A 23,758-nucleotide genomic window follows, 5' to 3' on the forward strand; every position below is an offset into this window, starting at 1 on the left:
TCCAGTTGCAGATGGGGGTACAGAGGCCTAAAGTTTGTAGCTTCTTGAGCAGTTCTGAGGGAATTATAGTGTTGAAGGCTGAGCTGTAGTTGATGAAGAGCAGCTGGAAGTACAAATTGCTATTTTCGAGGTGATCCAGATATTGCATGTGCTGTGGAGTGATTGTGACGAATTGCAGTGGGTCCAGTCCTTTGCTTAGGTACTTGTTAATTCTGGCCATGACCAGCCTCTCAAAGTATTTCATCACAGTAGAATGAATACTACTGGGCAATTGTCATTGAGGCAGCTCACACTACTCTTCTTGGTGATGATTGATGCCCTTTTGGAGCAGATGGGAACCTTTGACTGCACCAACGAAAGGAATGCTCTGGCTAGTTGGTTGTTGCATATTTTTAGTACCCTGCCATCAGGACCTAGTGCCTTGCGAGGGTTCACCCTCTTGAATGTTGCCCTCAGAGACAGACATCACAGGGTCCTCAACCTTTGCAGTGATTCTAGTACACACTGTTTGGCTTTCCTTCTCAAAGTGGGCATAGAAGGTTTTCAGCTCATCAGATAGTGAAGCATCACAGCCATCTATAGTGTTCACCCTCACTTTGTAGGCTGTAATGGCCTGCACATCCTAACATAGCTGGTGTGTAACTGTCTCTGTCTCTAGCTTCCTTTGGAATTGTCATTTTACTTTAGAGATGGCCTTCTGCAGGTCGTGCCTGGACTTCCTGTAAAGATCCCAATCCCCTGCCTTAAACAACTTTGTTCTGGCCTTCAGCAGGCTGCAAATACTTTGATTCATCCAGGGCTTCTGGTTGGGGAACACGCAGTATTTATGTGTGGGCACACACTCGTCCATGCAGGCCTTGATGAAGTCGATGACACCAATTGCATATTCATTTATGTCTATGGATAAGTTCTTGAATATGTTCCAATCTATTGTTTCAATGCAGTCCTGTAGATGCTCCTCTGACTCCCTTAACCATACTTTCGTGGTTTTCACCACCGGTGCTGTGATCTTCATTCTCTACTTATACACCAGGAGTTGAAGTACAGCAAGGTGATCAGACTTGCTGAAGTGTGGTCATGGGATGGGTTGGTAGGCATTCTTCTTGCTGGTGAAGCCGTGATCGAATCTGTTGGTTACCCTGTCTCGCATGTGATGTGTTGGTGGTAGTTTGTCAGAGACTTCTTTAGGTTGGCCTGATTGAAGTCTTCCACAATGATCAGGAAGGCATCAGGATGTGCTGTCTCATGGCTGTTTATCACAGTGCTCAGTCCCTCCAGTGCCTGGGGTGGAATGTACACTGCAACCAGTATGATGGTGGTGAACTCCCTCAGCAGGTAGAATGGGTGACACTTGGTCACCAGATGTTCCAGGTCAGGGGAGCAGGACTGGGACATAACCATCATGTCTGTACACAACGATGAATTGATGATGACACAAGCACCACCAACCCTGGTCACAATGGAGGGTGTAGCCCTTGGGCTGCAGTGCCATGTCTGGAATGTTTCTGCATTTTGCCATGTTTCTGTAAAGCACATCGCACAGCACTCCCTGATGACTCTCTGATGTTGAAGTCTGGCTTGGAGTTCATTAAATTTGTTCTCCAGGAACTGTATGTTGGCTGGTAGGATGGTAGAGAGCAGAAGCCTCAGGTCTTGGCATCTCAGCCTTACCTGTAACCCCTCTCTGTGTCAACGTGGTTGGGTCTCTTTACCTGGCCTTTGGGTCTGCAGCAGGTAGTTCCCTCGGTGTTTGTCCGTATGCCATTGCTTTAATTTCTCAGTGATGTTTAAATGTGCTGAACGTCTGCTGTCTGCGACTCCCATGAAGCTTAAATGGCCCATTCACTGGCTGTTTAAAACTCCCGCAGTGTTGTTGTTGTACTGGCGTAGGCTGTTTAAAGTTCGCTCCCGACTGAGACTGCCGATCCAAAGTCTGCCAGTGATCTTAGTATGTCGATGTTGTCAGGTGAGTTTGATTTTATGTTTCTAATTTTTAATTAGATTTTAAGAAGTTCTCAATGGAATTATTTAATTATTCCCATCAGAGCTGCTCACAAAGAGTTACCGTTGGAAGACGCCAGTACACAGGGAGTTATGCTGAATTGTGGCAGAGCAGGTTGAGAACATCTTTAAATAAGCAAAAGGATCTATGTTTTAATTCTTCTTTGGCTTGGCTTCGCGGACGAAGATTTATGGAGGGGGTAAAAAGTCCATGTCAGCTGCAGGCTCGTTTGTGGCTGATCAGTCCGATGCGGGACAGGCAGACACGATTGCAGCGGTTGCAAGGGAAAATTGGTTGGTTGGGGTTGGGTGTTGGGTTTTTCCTCCTTTGCCTTTTGTCAGTGAGGTGGGCTCTGCGGTCTTCTTCAAAGGAGGCTGCTGCCCGCCAAACTGTGAGGCGCCAAGATGCACGGTTTGAGGCGTTATCAGCCCACTGGCGGTGGTCAATGTGGCAGGCACCAAGAGATTTCTTTAGGCAGTCCTTGTACCTTTTCTTTGGTGCACCTCTGTCACGGTGGCCAGTGGAGAGCTCGCCATATAATACGATCTTGGGAAGGCGATGGTCCTCCATTCTGGAGACGTGACCCATCCAGCGCAGCTGGATCTTCAGCAGCGTGGACTCGATGCTGTCGACCTCTGCCATCTCGAGTACCTCGACGTTAGGGATGTGAGCGCTCCAATGGATGTTGAGGATGGAGCGGAGACAACGCTGGTGGAAGCGTTCTAGGAGCCGTAGGTGGTGCCGGTAGAGGACCCATGATTCGGAGCCGAACAGGAGTGTGGGTATGACAACAGCTCTGTATACGCTTATCTTTGTGAGGTTTTTCAGTTGGTTGTTTTTCCAGACTCTTTTGTGTAGTCTTCCAAAGGCGCTATTTGCCTTGGCGAGTCTGTTGTCTATCTCATTGTCGATCCTTGCATCTGATGAAATGGTGCAGCCGAGATAGGTAAACTGGTTGACCGTTTTGAGTTTTGTGTGCCCGATGGAGATGTGGGGGGGCTGGTAGTCATGGTGGGGAGCTGGCTGATGGAGGACCTCAGTTTTCTTCAGGCTGACTTCTATTAATAATAGAAGCATAAAACACAAGTGCTTGGAAACTGGTTGAATATTGACAAAACAATGTCTGGGGGACAGCTAGTGAATCATTCCTAATTCTTGAGGTCACAATTGAGGAAAGATGGAAAGTCTTTGAGAAATGTGTAGAAGAGAATTTACTTAACTGTTTCCATGAATTAGGGTTTTTAAATTAGTGGAACAATGGGCAAAATCAGGAGATTATGAGAGGATCTGATTGGAGTTCACTTTTGTCAGAAGATGAGGTCCCAGGAATATGGAATGAGAGTGATTGAGAAAGGAGTCAAATATGATGTGAGGAAACATTTTTTTAATTAACTGAATGACTTTGGATTAGAATGCACTGCCTGGTAAATCATAGAGAAAATTTTGATTGTAGTATGTGTGGTCTCCACACATCAGCTGCTTTTGTATGTAACTGTCAGTGTGCAATCCACCCAAAAAATTTCAGAAGCTTCATTAAACATATGATCACACTGAATGAACATTTGCCTTTCAGCCATAATCTGAGGTGTTGGAGAGGCTCCCTAATCATTCAGAGATTCAGAGCCATGGGTCAAGGAGGTGCAATCTGGATACAGAGCCTTGTGCTTGACTTCAGCGCTCAACAAGCTCCCATGTGGCTACAAAGAATTCAGGGCCACCAGAGGTGACTGCATCCAAGTTGGTAGCATGACTGATGGTCTTTAGTAGGGAGTTCCTTGAGCTTCTCTTTCTTGTTTTAATAATGGTGTTGACATAATAAATGAATGTTCTTTCAGTTTGTTGAGAACATAACAATAAGATGGAATCTTGATCTTGAATCATTCAAACGTTCTATGCTTAATTCACTGTCTCTTGACATAGAGTTGCTGTCATTGACAGTGTATTTGCCTTGAGCATAATTATAGAAGACTACAAATGTCATTTGTTGGTGCACTGAATGGGCTTGTATAAAGTGCTAATACCAGTCAAATATCACAAAGGAAATGTATGAGAATGTATTAAAAAGTCATTATTGCGATTGCCTTACTGTCACAGAGTTTGAATCCAATTTGCCCACTTCCGAATTGTAGAGAAATACAGGTACTTGCCATTTGCCTGAATGAGTACAATTCTGACAAATCTCAAGAAGTTAATCGTCCTTTATCTTGGAACGGAAATTTGACAGTGCTACTTGGGAGGGTTTAAATTAGATTGTTAGGATGGTGGGGGGGGGGGGGGGTAGGGAGATCAGATGAGCCAGTTGAGAATTTGGTGGCAAATATTGCTGTAAAGGACAGCAAAATAAGAGGACAGGCAAGGCAAGAGAAAAGTCCTGTGCCTGAAACTACATTTATTTCAATGCATGAGCCTTAATGGGAAAGGTAGATGAAATTATGGCATGGATTGGCTCAGGGGATTGGCTCAGAAATGTGGCTGAGAGAAGGGCATACACCCACCTGAATGATCCAGGGTACAGATGGTGTGATAGAGCTGCAGGTGAGGGAAGAGAAGAAAGCCATAACTATGGCTCTTGGAGAGGATATTGTTGGGGATCATCCAGTGAGGCCAAATGTCTAGAAATCGGAGACAAGAGCAAAAGATCACTTTGATGTGATTGTATTCTAAATAGACAGCAGAAATTGGAGAAGCAAGATATGTAGGGAGATCACAGATAAATAGAATAATAAAGAGGTATTATTGGCAGATTTTAATTTGATTGGGTCACCAAAAACATAAAGGGCTTATTTGTTAAGCATGGCCAAGAAAGTGTCCTTAATTAATGTCCTCACTGGAAAGGGTCAACACTGATCCTGCCCATGAGGAACAAATTAGGGCAAGTGACTGAGTGACAGTAGGGAGCACATTGGATCAATGACCTTAATTCTGTCCGTTTTAAAATAGTTACAGGGAAGATAGAACTGGGTCCACAAGTTAGGGTCTTGGCCAATTTTGAAGGCATTACTTGAGAACTTGCAGAAATTGATTTGGAAGGCTGATTCAGGAAAGGGGATGGCTGGTATTGTAAAGGTGAGATAGCAATAGTCCAACAGCAAATTCCTGTTAGAGCGAAAGGTGAGGCTGGGGCGTTTAGGAAAACCTGGATGAATAAGGTTATTGAGGCTCTGGTCAGCTTAAAAGAAGGGGGCATAGATCAGTTTTCAGTGGTCTTGATCAAGCAAATCACTCAGTAAATATAAGAGGAGGAGGAGTTCACTGAAAAGAGAAATTAGAAGGGCGAAAGAAAACATGAAATGAATCTGACAAGCAGAGTAAAGGAAAATCCCAAGATATATTCAGTAGTAAATGGAGTCTAGGGAGAGACCATACAGAGTAACATAGCCTTCCATGTATGGAGCCACATGTAATGGGTGGGATTTTAGATGATTATTCCCGATCGGTCATTACTGTAGAGAAGATTATGGCAGCAAAGGAATTAAAGTAAATAAGTGGTGAATTTCTGGATCACATACAAAATACCAGGGGGGAGGCGCTGGTGGCCTTGAAGTGAACTAAGCATAGCAAATCTCCAGGACCTGGCTAAGTACATGCTCAGATCTTGTGGGAAGATAAGGAAGAAATTGCAGAGACCTTACAGAGATATTTACATCGCCTTTCAGCTTAGTGAAGTGCCAGATGGTCAATGTTGTATCGTTAATTATAAGGAGAAGTATGGACAAGCTAGGTCACTACAGGCCAGAGAGTATGATGTCACTTTGTGGAAAGTTGGTGGAGAGAATTCTGAGAGACAGGATCTACCAGCATTTGGATTGACGAGGACTAATTAGAGGTAGCCAGCATGGGTTTGAGTGGTAAAAATCATGTCTCAGCAATCTGACAGTTCTTCCTAGAGAATAGATGAGGGCAGGGCAGTGGATGTTGTCTGTATGGATTTTAACAAAGCTTTTGTCAAGGTCCCACATGGCAAGTTAACCTGAAATGTTATATTATATGAGATCCAAGGTGACTGACTTGGAGGGAGGGACCAGGTCATAAACAAGATATCTGACGAAGGGCCCAGGCCCAGAATGTTTGTCACCCTTTGCCTGACCTGCTGAGTTTATCCAGCACACTTTTGTATTGTTGTAGTGGAGGCTTGGTTTTCTGATTGGAGGCAGGTGACCGGTGATGAACTGCAGAGGTCATTGCTGCGTCCACTGTTATTTACCTGCATTAAGAATCTGGATAACAATAAAGTTAACACAATTAGTAATTTTGAAGTTGACAGCAAAATTGGCTGTACAGTGGGCAATGAGAAAGGACATTTAAATTTACAACTGGATTTAGATTAATTGCGAAAGTGGGTACAGACTGGGAGAACAGAGAGGTGAGACACAGTGCTCCTCTCTGCATGGTCCTTCTCCATGGCTCTGATGAAATGGGCCTTTAAAGGCTTTGAATAGCCTGTTAAAGGGGCCAATGATGTTCCTTTCACCATTTGTTTTAAACCATGGATGTCCGTGTCCAAGATTGTGGTATTCATGCTTGGCAGCAGACCATGAGAGTTTGCCGGCTCTGGGGAATCAGCTGACCACCGCAGGGGTTCAGAACTGGGAGAAGATCCCACCCACCTCATCCACTCTGAGAAGGAAAAGCCTGTGAGACGACCATACAGAGAGGCTGACCATGGCAGTGAACCAGTGAGGGGCTCAGTGACTATAGGACCCCTATAGGAACCACATAGACTCAAACCAGTCTGTGGGTTGCTGGAGGCTGGGTCATAGACACCAGGTTTCAGGACTGGAATTCTCAAGTGTGCTGATAGCAAGAAGGACTCCGTAAGTCCTCAGTCACTGAAAGCTTCCTGATTTTATCGGAAGTTCGGATCTGCGAACTCAAATTCGCTAATGGAGTACACATGAGGATGTATGGCTGCTGAGGTTATGGGAGAGGCGAATCCATGGACACTCAAAGTCTCTGGATTCCCTTTTACTTTACTTTCTCTTACTGTTGGCATCACTGGATAATGCTAGTGGTACCTCTTTGTATGCCTTTATGGCAGACAAAATTTGACAAATTTTGTGTAATATTGCATTTTGTGTATTAATGCATGACAATAAAGGGATCTGGAATCTGAATTTAACTGACTTTAGATTTTATCTTTTAAAGGATTTTCTAATTTCCTTCATCTCACTTCTGACACCATGTTTCGGCTTGTATTCATATGTGTGAGTTCTTCGACAGCACATGGATGGATGGAAAGTTTATTTACTTTAAAGTTGATATAAACAGCACATGAGGCATGCCATGAGGCTGCAAGTCTCCATTATAGATCTTTAATACTGTGTGTCAGCCCCCTGCTGGCTGCCAAGTTCAATCAAACAGTAAGGCATTGCTAGTTGCTTTCCACCATGATCACTATCATTACAGAGGGGATTTTAATTTTTATTTGGACCCAATTTTAGGTAGAATTACAAGAGGAGTAGTAAGATGTAAAATAACAAAAGCAACTTTGGTTTTAATGAGAGATTTAAATTTGGTTGATGCTTGGAGTAAAATTAATCACAGAGAAAGAGATACACATTTTGTTCAAACAGACATGATTTTTATTCTAGAATTGACTTATTCTTAACATCTGCACAATGCAAGGGAGGATATTGGAGGATATTATCAAAGGATATTATCAGATTATTTGCCATTGTTAATGACTATAACAATGCCAGACAAGGGAAAATCAGTATATAGATGGGGATTGAATTCAACTTTATTAAATTGGAAAGATTTTTGTAAATTTATTAGAAGGCATATTCAGTTTTTTTGTGATACAAATCCAAATTTGGTGAATGATAAATTAGTAATATGGGATGCCTTCAAAGCTTATCTGAGAGGGTAAATTATGAGCTTCACTACAAAAATTAAGAAGGATTATATGAATGAAGTAGATGAGTTGGAGCAAGAAATAAAAATATTGGAAAAAGATCTTCAGAAGCAAATCTCAGAAGATAAATGTAGCCAATTAATTAATAAAGGAATACAATATAATACATTACAAACTCTTAGAACTGAAAAAGTGATTACAAGAACTAATCAGAGATATTATGAATTGGTGAATGAGCACATAAAATACTTGCATGGCAATTGAAATATGACAGGCCTCAAGAACAATTAATGCAGATTTTTAAAAAAGATTTGAATGTTATTAGTTATAAACCTTGAAATAAATGAAACTTTCAAAAACATTTATTCTAAACTATATAGCTCAGAATCTTTAAAAGATGAATACAAAATAGATAGATATTGAGAATAAATATTCCTACATTAGACTTGGAAGAACAAATAGAAATAAGTGCACAAATTACTTAATGAGAGGTAAAGGAAGCAATAAGTTAATTACAAAGAAACCAATCTCCAGTTTTCTACCTGAATTTAATAAAGAATTCAAATACAGATTGATTTCTATTTTCATAGAAATGTTGGATCAAGCATCAAGAGCTTATCCTTTCAGATTCTTTGTCAACAGCGATAATTATTGTCAGCAAAGAAAGATAGCAATCCTTTGAAACGTTTTTAATTACAGACCAATTTCATTATTGAATGCAGATGATAAAATATTGTCTAAAATTTTAATGAACAGAGTTACTAAATTATAACCTAAATTAATAAACATGGATCAGATAGGATTTGTTAAAAAGAGGCAGTCGGTGGATAATGTAGCCAGATTAATTAGTATTATACAATCAGTACAAAAGAGGAAAGATTTAAGTGTAGTAGTGGCATTGGATGTGGAAAAGGCTTTCGATAGATTGGAATGGGAATTTTTGTTTAAAGTATAAGGTAAATATGGTTTTGGACAATTTTTTTATAAATTGATCAAGGCATTTTATAAAAATCCTAAGGCAAAAGTAGTAACTAATGGACAAATCTCTGATCCATTCTATCTTGCAAAATCTAGCCAATAAATCTTTTAGATGTGGTGAAGAAATAAAATCTTTTTGGCATTCTACTTGGTCATGTTCTAAAGTTAGAACTTTTTGAATGTATTTGGGAAAGCTTCTGGAACAGATTACTCAATTGTTATTTGACAAAATCCAGATGTATTTTTGTTGTGGAATATGGAAAGAACAAGACCTGAATTAAAATGATCATTTTATCAAGCTAAATTTATTAAAATATCTTTAGTGATGGGAAGAAAATGTATTGCAGTGACTTGAAAATCAGATGTGCATTTGGGAATGGAAAGATGGCGTTCAGAATATGAAAGTTGTAGACCCTTAGAAAAGATTACATATAATTTTTTTAAATTTCATTTATCATTTGTATCAATGACAAATATAACATGCTTATCCATAATCATACAGAGTAATAAAATGATGCAAAAAGAATGCATAATTTTATATTTTCTCCCCCCTACCATCCTCCCACTCTCCCCAAAAAAGTAGAAAGAAAGCCTACCTGAATTTATCATCTATCATTCATTGATTAATTAAATTTATAATTTAAAAATATAATCTTAAATCTCTAAATTAATTAGGGTTAGTTGGTGTGGGAGCAGTGGACGCTGTAGATGAACTCTTACCAATGAAATCCATATAAGGGGGGGGCGTGGCAAGATGGCGTAGGGAACAGACGTGCCTTCCAGACCTCTCCTGACTCTGATTTATTGTTTTGTCTTTAAGTGCCCGTTAAAGTTCTTTTAAAAGTTTATAAATAATAAGAAGTGTTGGATTAGTGCCTAATGGTTTATATGCAAAAAAAAGGTAAAAGAAAATATCAACAGACTGTTAAAAAACTACATTTTCCAAAATTGTCTGAGCCTACTTCTTTACAAGAAGCCAGGTCTCAACGTAGAATGGATCCAGAGGAGGACTTGCAGAGTTCGGCATTGAAGCTTTGTTTTAAACCGGTGAGGCTCTCTGAAGGTCGCACTCAACAGCTTTCAGTACAAGGGGCTGGACGGGTGCCAGTGTTTCGCACGGTGGCCACTGCAGATGTTGTTGCCGAGGTTTTGACAGTTGAATCAGCAGGGGCGCCACCAGTTGGAGAGTTAAAGAGTTGTCATTCGACTGCTATAGTGGTGGCGCTGCAAAATGCATCTTCAATTACAACGGTTTTTCCAGACATCGATTCAATGAAGATGATTAAAGAGATTTGGCTTAAAGATAACCCTGATCTTCAGTGTCCTGGCATTGCTGGGGGGACTTTGAGAGGGATTTTTATACGAAGTCAAACTGCTAGAAAAGATACTAAATTAAGGGAAGGGACAGAAGATCCCGTGGTCTCTAAGGGACAGCAAGACCCCATTATGCCTGAATCTACTTCTGTTGAAATGTTTGTTAAGGATCTTGAAGATAAGATATATTCTGTATCGAGTCATTTAGTTAATTTTGTGAACCTGTTTATTTCCAAGATTAATGCGATGGCGGAAGTCATTAATGGAGCTTTTAAGTTTGAAACCATTGAAAGATTTGAAATGTGTGATCAAGGTTTAGTCGATGCACAGATCAACTGCAAGATGAAAATAGAATAATTGAAACATTGCAGATCCAAAATAAAAATTTAGCAAAAAAGGTTGATTTATTGGAGAATCAATCTAGACGGAACAACGTGAAAATTGTTGGTTTGCCAGAAGGCATAGAAGGACCAGATCCAAGAAATTTTTTTACTGAATGGATTCCACGAGTGTTAGGACAGGATAAATTCCCTGAAGGTTTAATACTGGAACATGCTTATAGAGTTTTAAGAAGAAAATCTTTTTCAGGACAGAATCCAAGATCTGTTTTGATCCGTTGTTTAAACTATTGTGACAGAGAGACAATTTTACATACGGCTATTAGAAATGCCCAGCAAAATAGATCTCCTTTGATGGTTCAGAATAATCCTGTTTTCTTCTATCAAGATTTGAGTCAAGAAATTATGTTTCAACGACGCGAATTTAATTCTGTGAAAGAACGGTTGTGGAAAAAAAGACATAAGGGAACATTCAGGTATTCTGCAGTACTGAAGATTTTTTAGGATGGAAATTAGCCAAAGTTCTTTGACAATCCTAAAGAGGTTATGGACTTTGCTCAGTCTCTACCAATCATGCAGTTTCAGGAACGATGTAGTCCTTCAAGGTCTCCAAAGAGAGTAGAGATGTAAGGTGGGATCCAGTTTTTTAAAAGAAATAGAAGCAATGGTAACCGAAGTGGTAACGTTGATTTAAAAAAATAAATCTTTTATCTTTTTTTTGAGAAGAGTTTAAATAGTTTAAATAATGATGATAGTTTAATGAAATGGGAGTTGGGAGAGGGAACTGGGTGGGCTCTAGTTTCCAGAAGTCATCAGCTACCTGTGAGTTATCTCACACCCAATATTTTGGGGGAGTTACCGCTTTGGGCGGTTTAAACAGGAGGAGGTAGTTGTGACCTCCGACCTGTTTTTTTTTCTTTTTAATTTTTGGGTTAAGAAGTGAAGGTTTTTTTATTATTATTTTTTTTTAAATAAATATTTTTTTTTAACTCTTTTTGTTTTCTGATTGTAATTAAGAGGAAATTAGGAGGTTTTTTTCTCTCCTTTTTTTTCTCTTTTTTTGGGTTTTTTTTTCTCTTTTTTCTTTCTTTTTTAAGAGGATGATGTCACAGAAGATAATAAGTCAAAAATTGAGGATATTGAATTAGATGAAGAGGAAGATGAGGGGAAAGGTGATAAGAAGAAAAAGAAGAAAATTATGTACAAATACATTGAGGGAGAAGAGTTTAATAAAATTAAGTTAATTTCGATAGAGAATTTTGAAGATGTTATAAATGAAGAATATGGAGAATTTTACAAGAGTTTTAACTTTTTTTATATAAGGGGAGGGGAAGGGAATAAAAAGTTTATCTGATTGTTTTTCTAAGGGATGTTTTTGTTCTCTCGATGAATTATAAAGGAAACTTGGTATTAATGGAAATTCTGTATTTATGTATTATTAATTATGATTTTTTTGAATAAAAGATATGTGGTTGATATATGATTTTAATATTTGAACTTAGTTTTAAAGTGGATTTCATTTGTTAAATACATGTATTATGTTTGATTTAAATATATGTTTAAGGGTATTATTTTAGTATTGATAATTTTTTTTGTTGTTAGTAATTTTTTTTGTTGTTAAGTTTTATCCTTTTTTTGTAAGTGGGTTTTTTTCTATTTTATTTACAATATTGTTAATTAATTCTTCACTCTTTATTTTGGGGGGAGGGTTGGATTAATTTTAAATTAGATGATTAATGTTGTGTTATAATTATTGGGGGGGTTAATTTGTGTAGTTTAATGATGTAGTTTTCTAATTTTTATTATCTTATTTTTTATTATTTCTTTAAATGTAATTTTTATTTTATTCATGTCATAAAATTTTAAATAAAGTTTAAAAAAAAAGGAAATCCATATAAGGTTTCCAAATCTTATAAAAGTTTTCTCGTTGATTCCATAAATTACACGTTATTTTCTCTAAAAGTATACAATTTTGTAATTCCATTTGCCATCTCTTCAACCCCAAATTATTATCTAATTTCCATATTAGACCCATACATTTCTTTGCTACTGCCTCTGATAAATATCTCTGATAAAAACTCCCTCTGATAAATATCTAACTTCAAATTATGAATATCACCTAGCAAAAATATTTTTGGGTCTTTTGGAACTTGTATCTTCATAATTTGTCCCAGTAAAATACTTATATCTTCCCAAAGTTTTTCTACCTTTTCACATTGCCATACTGCATATAAGAAGGTTCCTACCTCTTTATTACATCTAAAACATTGATCAGAGTCATTTGAATCAAGCCCATGTAATTTATGTGGAGTATAATATAATTGGTGTAAAAAATTAAATTGTACCATTTGATATCTGACATTAATTGTGTTAGTTATACATTCATAACATAATTTTGACCATACTTCTTGGATTTGTATACTCAAATCTTTTTCCCATCTCAAATTAGATTTAAATATATCTTTTTTTCTGCATAGTCTCTTGCAATTTTATATACATATTAGCAAACAATCTTTTAATAAACATATCAGTTATTAAATATTCAAATTAACTTTTTCAGGTAATCTAAAATTCAATCCTAACTTTCTTTTTAATTATGATTTAAGTTGAGAAATAAATATTCAACCTTTGTACAAACATGGAGCCTGTATATATAAAATTTGGGGCTAAATATGTGAGAATGTACTTCCAGCATCTTAAAACTTGTTTAACCTTCTCCCCTAAAGTCATTTAATATAAATACTGTAAGTTTCTAGTGTATGAGGCCAACCCTTTGTACAGTCCAGATTGATATCACTTCACCATTATGCTTTTCTTACTCTTTTTACTTAATTTTTTTTATATAACTATATATTGTATCTATTGTCATAATTATCTTTATACTGGTGGTGGATAAGAGAAAGGAGTGGGTGGGCAAGGGGGAGAGGTTAATACCATGTAATCACTATAATGTTTAAACTTTATTAAGTATTGACTGTATAATTATATTTACATGGATTAAAACTTTAATAAAATATTTTTTAAAAGTTGTAGAGCCTTTGAGAATGCTGTAAAAGAGTGAGATTGAGGAGTATGGGTGCATTGTGCCATGAAAAGTTGACATGGTGATAAGGAAGGCATTGGGTATGCTGGTCTTCATTAGGCAGGGCATTGAGTCCAATTGAGCTGGGAATTCCTTGAGGGGGCTGTGGTATATCAGATTGTATGGGGATAAAGTGAATGTTTATCATTTTTCCTAGGATAGATGATTTTAGGTTAAAAGGCACCTTAGGCCACCTATTCACCAGGGTGTCGTCAGTATCTGAATTGAGTTGCCAGGGACACAGTACAATTGCCATATTTCAAAGACATATGGACAGATACAGTATATATGGCTTGGAAGGGTATAGAAAGATATTGACCAAATGCAGGCAAGTGAGACGATTCAGAATGCTAACTTGATCAGCATGGACCAGTTTAGCCAAAGGGCTTGTTTTTTTGCTGTATGACTCAATAACTCTATGATCTCAGTTGAGATTTTAGGCCAGACCCCTTCCTCAGGAGTGATGAAAATCAGGCAGATGGCTGAATTAAAAGTGTTGGGAAATGTAAGGGGAAGGGGGAGGAACACAGACTAACAGGTAAGAGGTAAAAGGTAAATACAGGTGGGAGAGAAGAAGCTGAGAAGTGATGGCAAAGTGCTCTCTGATAGGTTGGTGTGGGGAGCTGGAGGAAGAGAGACAGAAGGCTGAGGGAAAGAAAGAGGTGGAATGGAGGGGTTTAACAGAAAGTTGAGAAGTCAATATTGATGCCATCTATTTGGACACTGCTGTCCCTGTGGTTGATATTGAAGTTTAAGTTGGTGTGCAAAATATGTAGGGTTGTGTGATCCACAGGTAAGATTCAAATAGATGTGAAATGGTGATGTCAAGCCAACTGATGAATCGGCAACAGTTGGAAGTATAAAAGACCCAGAGTATGCAGGAGGCCAGAATGGGGCATCCAAGAGGAGGAAGAAGACAAGGTGGGAGAAGAAGTCTTCAGTGGAGTGTGCAGAGTTCTTGTAGAAATAGGCTCAGAGGTAGATATGGCAGAAGAGGTTTGGCATCGTAGCATGCATGGAACTTGTAAAGGTGTGGACATAGAAGGCTGAGGTATATCCTTGCTTATAGAACCCATGGAACAATCGAACATTGCAACACAGAAAACAGACCCTTTGGCTCTTACTGCTTGTGCTGAACTATTCGTTTGCCTAGTCACACTGACCTGCACCCATTCCATAGCCCTCCATACCCCTCCCATCTATGTACCTGTCTAAATTTCTCTTAAATGTTAAAATTGAGCCCACATTCACCACTTCAACTGGCAGCTGGTTCCATGCTCCCACCAGTCACAGTGTGAAGAAATTCCCCCTTCTGTTTCCCCTAAACTTCTCCCCTTTCACCCTTAACCTTCATCCTCTGGTTTGTCTCTCACATAACCTCAGTGGAAAAAGCCTACTTCCATTAACTCTATCTTTATCCATAATAATTTTGTAGTATAATCTCCCCTCATACTTCTATGCTCCAGGGGAAAAAAATCCTAATCTATTTAACCTTTCCCTGCAACCTCATTCCTCAAGTCATAGTAAAACTTAATCCAAGTAAATTTCCTTTACCCTCTCTCAATTTAATTAATATATTTCCTGTAGTGAGGTGACCAAAACTGCACACAATATTCCAAATTTGTTCTCACCAATATCTTATACAATTTACCATAACATCCCAAATCCTGGACCCAATACTTTGATTCATAAGGCCAATATGCTAAAAGCTCTCTTTGGAATTTATCTGGCATGCCACTTTCAGCAAATTATGTATCTGTATTCCCAGATCCCCCTGTTCTACCACACTTGTCAGTGCCCGACCTTTTACAGTGTAAGTCCTGCCTTTGTTTGTCCTTCCAAAATGCAACACCTCAGACTTGTCTGTATTAAATTCCATATACGATTTTGCAGCCCATTTTTCCAGCTGGTCCAAATTCCTGTTCAAGCTTTAAATGCTTTCTTCACTGTTCAAAACACTTTTTTTTAAACTTTATTTAGTATTTTTCAATAAAAATAAACAGACTTTTACAGAATAAGTAGTCTAATAGTAAAACAGTAAAACAAACCCATCCCCTCCCTCCTCCCACAACAGATCCCTAAAGTGAAGCATTAAAAATAAACAAAAACATTCAGTAATTTACAATATTACTAAATTCATATTCTTCATATATGGTGTGCACATCTTAACAAAAAAATCATAATTATGATGTAAATTATATGTTAATTTCTCCATATATATATATATATATATATATATACACAACTTCAACTCATTAAGCCATCGAACTACATTTAACTCCGCTTCATCTTTCCAAGACATAGCAATACATTTACGAGCAACCGTCAATGTTAGACGAATAAACGCTGTCTGAAACTTATTCAACCCCAAGTCCACTAACAGATTAAAATAACCTAACAAAAAATATTTTGGATCTAAAGGAAATTGAATTTTAAACAAATTTTGAATAAAATTTCTAATTTTAAACCACAAAGGATGAACTTTATCACAAAACCAAACAGAATGTATAAATGTTCCAACACGTAATCCACATCTAAAATACAAATCTGAATTACTAAATCCATATTTTTTCAATTTTTCAGGGGTTAAATATAACTGATGCAAAAAATTATAATTAACCCTACTATATTTTACATTAATTAATTTAGTCAACCCATCATAACACATACTTTCCCAATCCACCTGACTAATCTCACAACGTAAATCATGCTCCAATTTAATCCTAGATGTACCTAAATTTTTTAACCATTGTATCTTGTAATAATGCATCTTCTTTGGCTTGGCTTCACGGATGAAGATTTATGGAGGGGGTAAAAAGTCCACGTCAGCTGCAGGCTCGTTTGTGGCTGACCAGTCCGATGCGGGACAGGCAGACACGATTGCAGCGGTTGCAAGGGAAAATTGGTTGGTTGGGGTTGGGTGTTGGGTTTTTCCTCCTTTGCCTTTTGTCAGTGAGGTGGGCTCTGCGGTCTTCTTCAAAGGAGGCTGCTGCCCGCCAAACTGTGAGGCGCCAAGATGCACGGTTTGAGGCGTTATCAGCCCACTGGCGGTGGTCAATGTGGCAGGCACCAAGAGATTTCTTTAGGCAGTCCTTGTACCTTTTCTTTGGTGCACCTCTGTCACGGTGGCCAGTGGAGAGCTCGCCTTATAATACGATCTTGGGAAGGCGATGGTCCTCCATTCTGGAGACGTGACCCATCCAGCGCAGCTGGATCTTCAGCAGCGTGGACTCGATGCTGTCGACCTCTGCCATCTCGAGTACCTCGACGTTAGGGGTGTGAGCGCTCCAATGGATGTTGAGGATGGAGCAGAGACAACGCTGGTGGAAGCGTTCTAGGAGCCGTAGGTGGTGCCGGTAGAGGACCCATGATTCGGAGCCGAACAGGAGTGTGGGTATGACAACGGCTCTGTATACGCTTATCTTTGTGAGGTTTTTCAGTTGGTTGTTTTTCCAGACTCACAAGAAACTTGTCCGTGAACTACTCTTTGCAGATGATGCCGCTTTAGTTGCCCATTCAGAGCCAGCTCTTCAGCGCTTGACGTCCTGCTTTGCGGAAACTGCCAAAATGTTTGGCCTGGAAGTCAGCCTGAACAAAACTGAGGTCCTCCATCAGCCAGCTCCCCACCATGACTACCAGCCCCCCCATATCTCCATCGGGCACACAAAACTCAAAACGGTCAACCAGTTTACCTATCTCGGCTGCACCATTTCATCGGATGCAAGGATCGACAACGAGATAGACAACAGACTCGCCAAGGCAAAAAAATAATGCATACATTTCTGATGTAAAACCTTTATCTGAAAAATATGAAACCATAAATTCAAATTTAGAAATTTTCATTTCTCTTCCAAAATTATATTTCATTAATGCCTTAAGTTGATAATAAACAAACAGAGAATTCTCTGAAATCCCAAACTTCTCTTTAAGTTGATTAAATGATAAAAATTCACCTTCTTCAAAACAATCCACCAATCTTTTTATTCCTTTAATCCACCAATCTTCTAAAACTCTATTATTCAATGAAAAAGGAATCAATTAATTTTGATATATTGGGTTTTGAATTGATAAACTACCTTTTGATCCTATTAATAAATTCCTTTTAGTCCAAATTTCTGATAAATGTTTCAAAATTGGTACACTATACTTCTGTAGTAAGACAGTATTCCATTTAAATACAAACTGATGGGGACAAGATTCCAATATCGTAGTCAATTCCACCCTAGCCCAACTAGGAGTGTTCAAAATATCTAACATACAATTAATAAATCTTAATTGAGCTGCTTCATAATAATTTTAAAAATTAGGTAATTGCAAACCTCCCAAAGCATACGGCAAGGTCAATTTATGCATCGCTATTCTTGCTAATTTTCCTTTCCATAAAAATTCTCGAACTACTTTATTTAAATCTTGGAAAAAGGATCTCGGAAGAGAACAAGGAATCGATTGTAACAAATATTGAATTCGCGGAAAAATATTCATCTTCATACAATTAACTCAACCTATTAAAGTTAAAGGAAAATCTTTCCATTTAATCAAATCCATTTTAATATTTCTCATTAATGATAAATAATTTATATTATACAATAATTGAAAATTTACATCGATCATTATTCCTAAATCCATTGAAATTTACTAATTTGTCTGGATTGATCGTAATTTCCTTCAGAAATTGGTAGTATTTCACATTTATCTCAATTCATTTTATATCCAGATAATTTACCATATAATTCTAAAAAATTTTGCAAATAAATTATAGATTGATCCAGATTAGTTAAATATATCAAAACATCATCAGCAAATAAATTAATCTTATATTCATCCTGTCCAATCATTATACCTGTAATATTCTCATTCTGCCTGATAGCCTGAGCTAAAAGTTCAAATATGGCTGGTGACAAAGGTAAACTTTGACGAGTTGAATGCGTTAATTTAAAAAAGGAATAAGTTTGACCATATGTCACCACCTTTGCTACAGGATTATTATATAATGCCTTCATCCAACCAATAACTAAGGGTCCAAATTTATATTTCTCCAAAACTTTAAATAAAAAATTCCATTCGACCCTATCAAAAGCTTTTTCAGCATCTAATGATACTACCATTGGAAAGCTGGGCTGCTGACATGAAGCATTGATCAATGAAACCACTCTAAGAATATTATCCAAAGCATACCTATCTTTAATAAAACCAGCCTGGACTGAATGTACTAATTGTGGTAAATACTTTGCTAATCTATTTGCTAATAAATTTGCTATTATTTTATAATCCACATTTAATTTAAAAAATTGGTCGATAAGAAGAAACCTCCAAAGGGTCTCTTTCTTTTTTTTGGTATAACTGTTATTATTGCACTCAAACACGAGTCTGGTAAAGCTTGTTCCTGAGTTACCTGATTAAGAACATCCATGAATACAGAGGACAGATCATCATAAGAAACTTCATAGAATTTAGCAATGAACCCATCATCTCCTGGTGACTTCCCATTAGGCATTTGTTGAATAACATCATTTATTTCTAAATCCGTAAAAGGAGAATCCAACTTTCTCACATCCTCTTCCTTCAATATTAATAAATTTAACTCTGACAAAAATGCTTCAATAGAACCATCATCTCGCACTCCCTCAGAAGCATATAATTTCTGATAAAATTTCAAAAATTGGTCATTAATTTCCTGAGGTTTAAAAGTAACTGAATTATCCTTCTTCACAGCATTAATAATCCTTGAAGCTTGTTCAGTTTTCAATTGCCATGCTAATACTTTATATGCTCTGTCCCCTAACTCGTAATAATGTTGCTTAGATTTTTGAATCAAACATTTAAATTGGTCAGTTTGCAATATATTATATTTTAGCTTCAATTTTGTCAAAAAAGCCTTATTATCTTCTGTAGAATTCCCCTGAAATTCCTTTTCCAACTCTGCTATTTATTTTTCCAACAACAGACTCTTCCAGAAATTTCTTCCTTTCCTTTGATGCATAACTAATGATTTGACCATGTAGAAATGCCTTTAAAGCATCCCGTACAATAAAATTACTCCTGACTGTATTTTTATTCAAATCTAAATAAATAGCAATTTGATCCTTAATAAATTTCACAAATTCTGGATTTTTAATAACATTATATTAAACCTCCAGCGAAAAATTGATTGATTAACTTCCGGCCTCACACAAGAAATAAACAGCAAAGAATGGTCAGAATTTATCCTACTCTTATATTCAGCTTGAGTGAAACATGTTGCAAATGTGCTGATGCTAAAAAAAAATCAATTCTAGAAAATGAATCATGACGTGAAAAATAAAATGAAAAATATTTCTCAGTAGGATTTAATCTTCTCCAGACCTCTATCAAATTCAGATCTTTCATCAAGGAAACCAATTGAACTGCTGCTTTCAATTTTTTCCACAACTTTCAGATATTTATCCAGTAATGGGTCTAACACATAATTGAAGTCTCCCCCAATCAAAATATTCTCCTTAGCTTGACCTAAAGTTAAGAAAGCTTCAGATACAAACTGTTCATCATCAACATTAGGTGCATACACATTCAATAAAGACCATGGCTCAGCAAACAATTTACAATTAATCATTAAAATATGACCAACTGATTCCGACAAAGAAACAAGTTCTTATGTATCAAAATTGCCCCTCCTCTTGCTTTTAAATTAAAGGAAGATGAAGATACATGCCCAACCAAGTCCCTCTTCAAATTCAAATGTTCTTTTTCGGTTAAATGAGTCTCCTGCAAAAAAAGCAATGTCAACTTTCATCTTTTTTATATAAGCTAAAACATATTTTCTCTTAATCGGATTATTTAAACCCTGAACATTAAACGTTGCAAAGTTCATATTAGACATTATTATCTAACTAAAAAAAATCCCTTAAAACTCCCCTTAAAAGCCCCCCTTTCTTTTTATCTCCTCTAATAATAAAAAAAAAGATTTAATCTTAAAGCTTCCCTTGATAAATGATCACTAAACAAAACAGCACTGCAAAGTAGTAACTCCCCACTTAGCTGGGTGGTCCACAACACCTTCAATCTTTATGTCATCTGGAAATTTTCAGATCCATTTTACCACATAGTTCATTAAAATAGATGACCAATCCCTGAGGCACACCACTAGTCACAGGCTAGTCAAAGAGGCAAGCATCCACTACCAGTTATTGTTTTCTCCCATAAAACCAATGTTGAATCCAATCCAGTTTACTATCTTATCAGGAATACTAAGTGACTGAAAATTCCTGATTAACTTCCTATGTTGTCAAAGGCCTTACTAAAGTCCACGGAGACAACATCCACAGCCTTTCCTTCATCAACTTTCCTGGTAACCTGCACATAAACCTCTGTAAAATTTGTTAAACACAACCTATCATGCACAAAGCCATGTTGACTATCCTAAATCAGTTCATATACAAGTTTTAATACTTGTATATCCAATCTCTTAGAACACCCTCCAAACATTTTCCTACTATTTCCTACAAATTGGGTCTAGTGATCATAACTCTGTAAGTTTTCGTATAGTTTTAGAGAAGAGCAAGGAGGGGCCTAAAGTTGATGTTCTGGATTGGAGAAGAGCAAATTTCAAAGGAAAAAGAAGGGATTCGGGGAGTATTGAGTGGGACAGGATATTTTCAGGTAAGGATGTAAATGAAAAATGGAGGATATTCAAAAAAGAAATTTTGCGGGTACAGAGTAGATATGTCCCAGTGAGGATCAAAGGAAAGGCTGGAAGTCATAGGGAGGCTTAGTTTTTGAGGAATATTGGAAATTTGGTTAGGAGAAAAAGGGAGGTGTACAAGAGGTATAAAGAGCAGGGAGCTGAGAGTTTGAAGGAGGACTACAAGGAGTGCAGAAGGAATCTTAAGAAAGAAATTAGAAAGGCCAAAAAAAAGGCACGAAGAGGCTTTGGCAGACAGAGTAAAAATAAATCCAAAGGGTTTCTATAGGTTCATTAAAAGTAAAAGATTAGTGAGGGATAAAATTGGACCCCTTGTAGATAGCGAAGGTAGGCTGAGTGAGAAGTCAGAGGAAATGGGGGAAATTTTGAATGATTTCTTTGCCTCGGTATTCACTAGGGAAAAAATATTGAACCAATTGAAGTAAAGAAAAATAGTGGGGAGGTCATGAAGCATATAAGGATAACCGAGGAGGTAGTGATGGCTGTGTTGAAAAAGATAAAGGTGGATAAATCTCTGGGACCGGACAAAATATTCCCAAGGACAATCAGGGAGGCTTGTGGACAGATAGTGGGGCCATTAACAAAGATATTTAGGATGTCACTGGTCATGGGGGTAGTGCTAAAGGATTCGAGGGTGGCGCATGTGGTTCCTCTGTTTAAGAAAGGGTCCAAATGTAAACCTGGGAATTATAGGCCCATGAGTCTGATGTCTGTGGTGGGTAAGTTGATGGAAAGTGTTCTGAGGGATGGTATTTACAAATATTTGGAGGAACAGGGATTGCTAGGGAGTAATCAGCATGGTTTTGTCAGGGGTACATCATGCTTGTCAAACCTGAATGAGTTTTTCGAGGGGGTTACAAAAAAGGTTGATGAAGGGAAAGCTGTGGATGTTGTCTATTTAGACTTTAGTAAAGCTTTTGACACAGGAGGTTAGGAAAAAAGGTGGAGGCATTAGGTATAAATAGGGAGGTAGTGAAATGGATTCAGCAAAGGTTGGATGAGAGGTGTCAGAGAGTAGTGGTAGAAAATTGTTTGTCCAATTGGAGGCCGGTGACTAGTGGAGTTCCTCAGGGATCGGTCCTGGGTCCACTATTGTTTGTTATATATATTAACGATCTGGAAGTAGGGGTGGAGAACTGAATAAGCAAGTTTGTGGATGATGCAAAGTGGTGGTGTTGTGGACAGTGAGGAAGATTACCGTAGATTAAAAGGTGATTTAGGAAGGCTGGAGGTGTGGGCTGAGAAATGGCTGATGGAATTTAATACCGATAAGTGTGAGGTGTTACATTTTGGAAAGGCAAATCTAAATAGGTCATATGCATTAAATGGTAGGCTATTGAGATGTGCAGAGCAACAAAGGGAGTTAGGAGTTGTGGTAAATAGTAGCCTCAAGGCTGATACTCAGGTAGATGGTGTGGTGAAGAAGGCATTTGGAATGTTTGCCTTCATAAATCGGAGTATTGAATTCAAGAGTAGGGAGGTTATGATGAAATTGTACAAGGCATTGGTGAGGCCAAATTTGGAGTACTGTGTACAGTTTTGGTCACCAAATTATAGAAAATATATAAACAAAATAGAGAGAGTGCAGAGAAGGTTCACAAGAATGTTGACAGGATTTCAAGGTTTGAGTTACAGGGAAAGGTTGTGCAGACTAGGGCTTTTTTCTCTGGAGCGTAGAAGATTGAGAGGGGACTTGATAGAGATGTTTAAGATTTTAAAAGGGACAGAGAGAGTAAATGTGGATAGGGTTTTTCAATTAAGAGTGGGGGAGATTCAAACTAGAGGGCATAGTTTAAGATTGAAGGGGGAAAATTATAAGGGGAACATGAGGGGAAATTTCTTTACGCAAAGGGTGGTAGGGATGTGGAATGAGCTTCCGGCAGACGTGGTCGAGGCGGGATCATTGGTTACATTTAAGGAAAGACTGGATAGTTACATGGAGAGGAGAGGACTGGAGGGGTATGGACCGGGTGCTGGTCAGTGGGACTAGGAGGGTGGGGATTTGTTACGGCATGGACTAGTAGGGGCGAACTGGCCTGTTCTGTGCTGTAAGTAGTTATATGGTTATATGTTTATATGGTTATATGGTTAATGATGTCACTAGTCTATAATTTTTTGGGTTATTTTTGGAGTTCTTGTTAACACAATTTGACAATATGAGCCAATCCCCTGGCACCTCACCTGTGGCTAAGGACATTTTAAATCTATCTGCCAGGGCCCCTGCCATTTTTACACTAGCCTCCCTCAAGGCCTTGGAGATTTATCCAACTTTATTCACTCAGAAACTTAATTGGGAAAGGAAATCTATTTGTGCCAGTTTCCTGAGTAAATACAAATGCAAAACAAATTACGATCTCTCCATCTCTTCTGGCTCCATACCTAACTATGATCTTCCATAGGACCAATTTTGTTCCTTATTATAATTTTGCTTTTTATATCCCTCTTTAAGCCCTTCGGACTGTGGTTTTCAACCTTTTTTTTGATCTACATACCACTTTACGTAATTCCTTGC

At 37.8% G+C, this 23,758-nt stretch overlaps 1 long non-coding RNA gene across 2 annotated transcripts in view; it reads left to right on the plus strand.

The window, feature by feature from the left end:
* Positions 1-1,290: 1,290 nt before the first annotated feature.
* LOC138758013 (uncharacterized) overlaps positions 1,291-23,758 on the plus strand; it is a 42,058-nt gene continuing 19,590 nt past the window's right edge. The window contains exons 1-2 of one of the 2 annotated variants that reach the window (XR_011354055.1): positions 1,291-1,966; positions 3,576-3,836. This is a non-coding gene — a long non-coding RNA (uncharacterized lncRNA). Of the gene's footprint in view, positions 1,967-3,575; positions 3,837-23,758 lie in introns of those variants that run through there. The other variant, XR_011354056.1, reaches the window with a different exon arrangement.

Source organism: Narcine bancroftii, chromosome 3, assembly GCF_036971445.1.
Source record: "Narcine bancroftii isolate sNarBan1 chromosome 3, sNarBan1.hap1, whole genome shotgun sequence".
Classification (NCBI taxonomy): Eukaryota; Metazoa; Chordata; class Chondrichthyes; order Torpediniformes; family Narcinidae; genus Narcine; species Narcine bancroftii.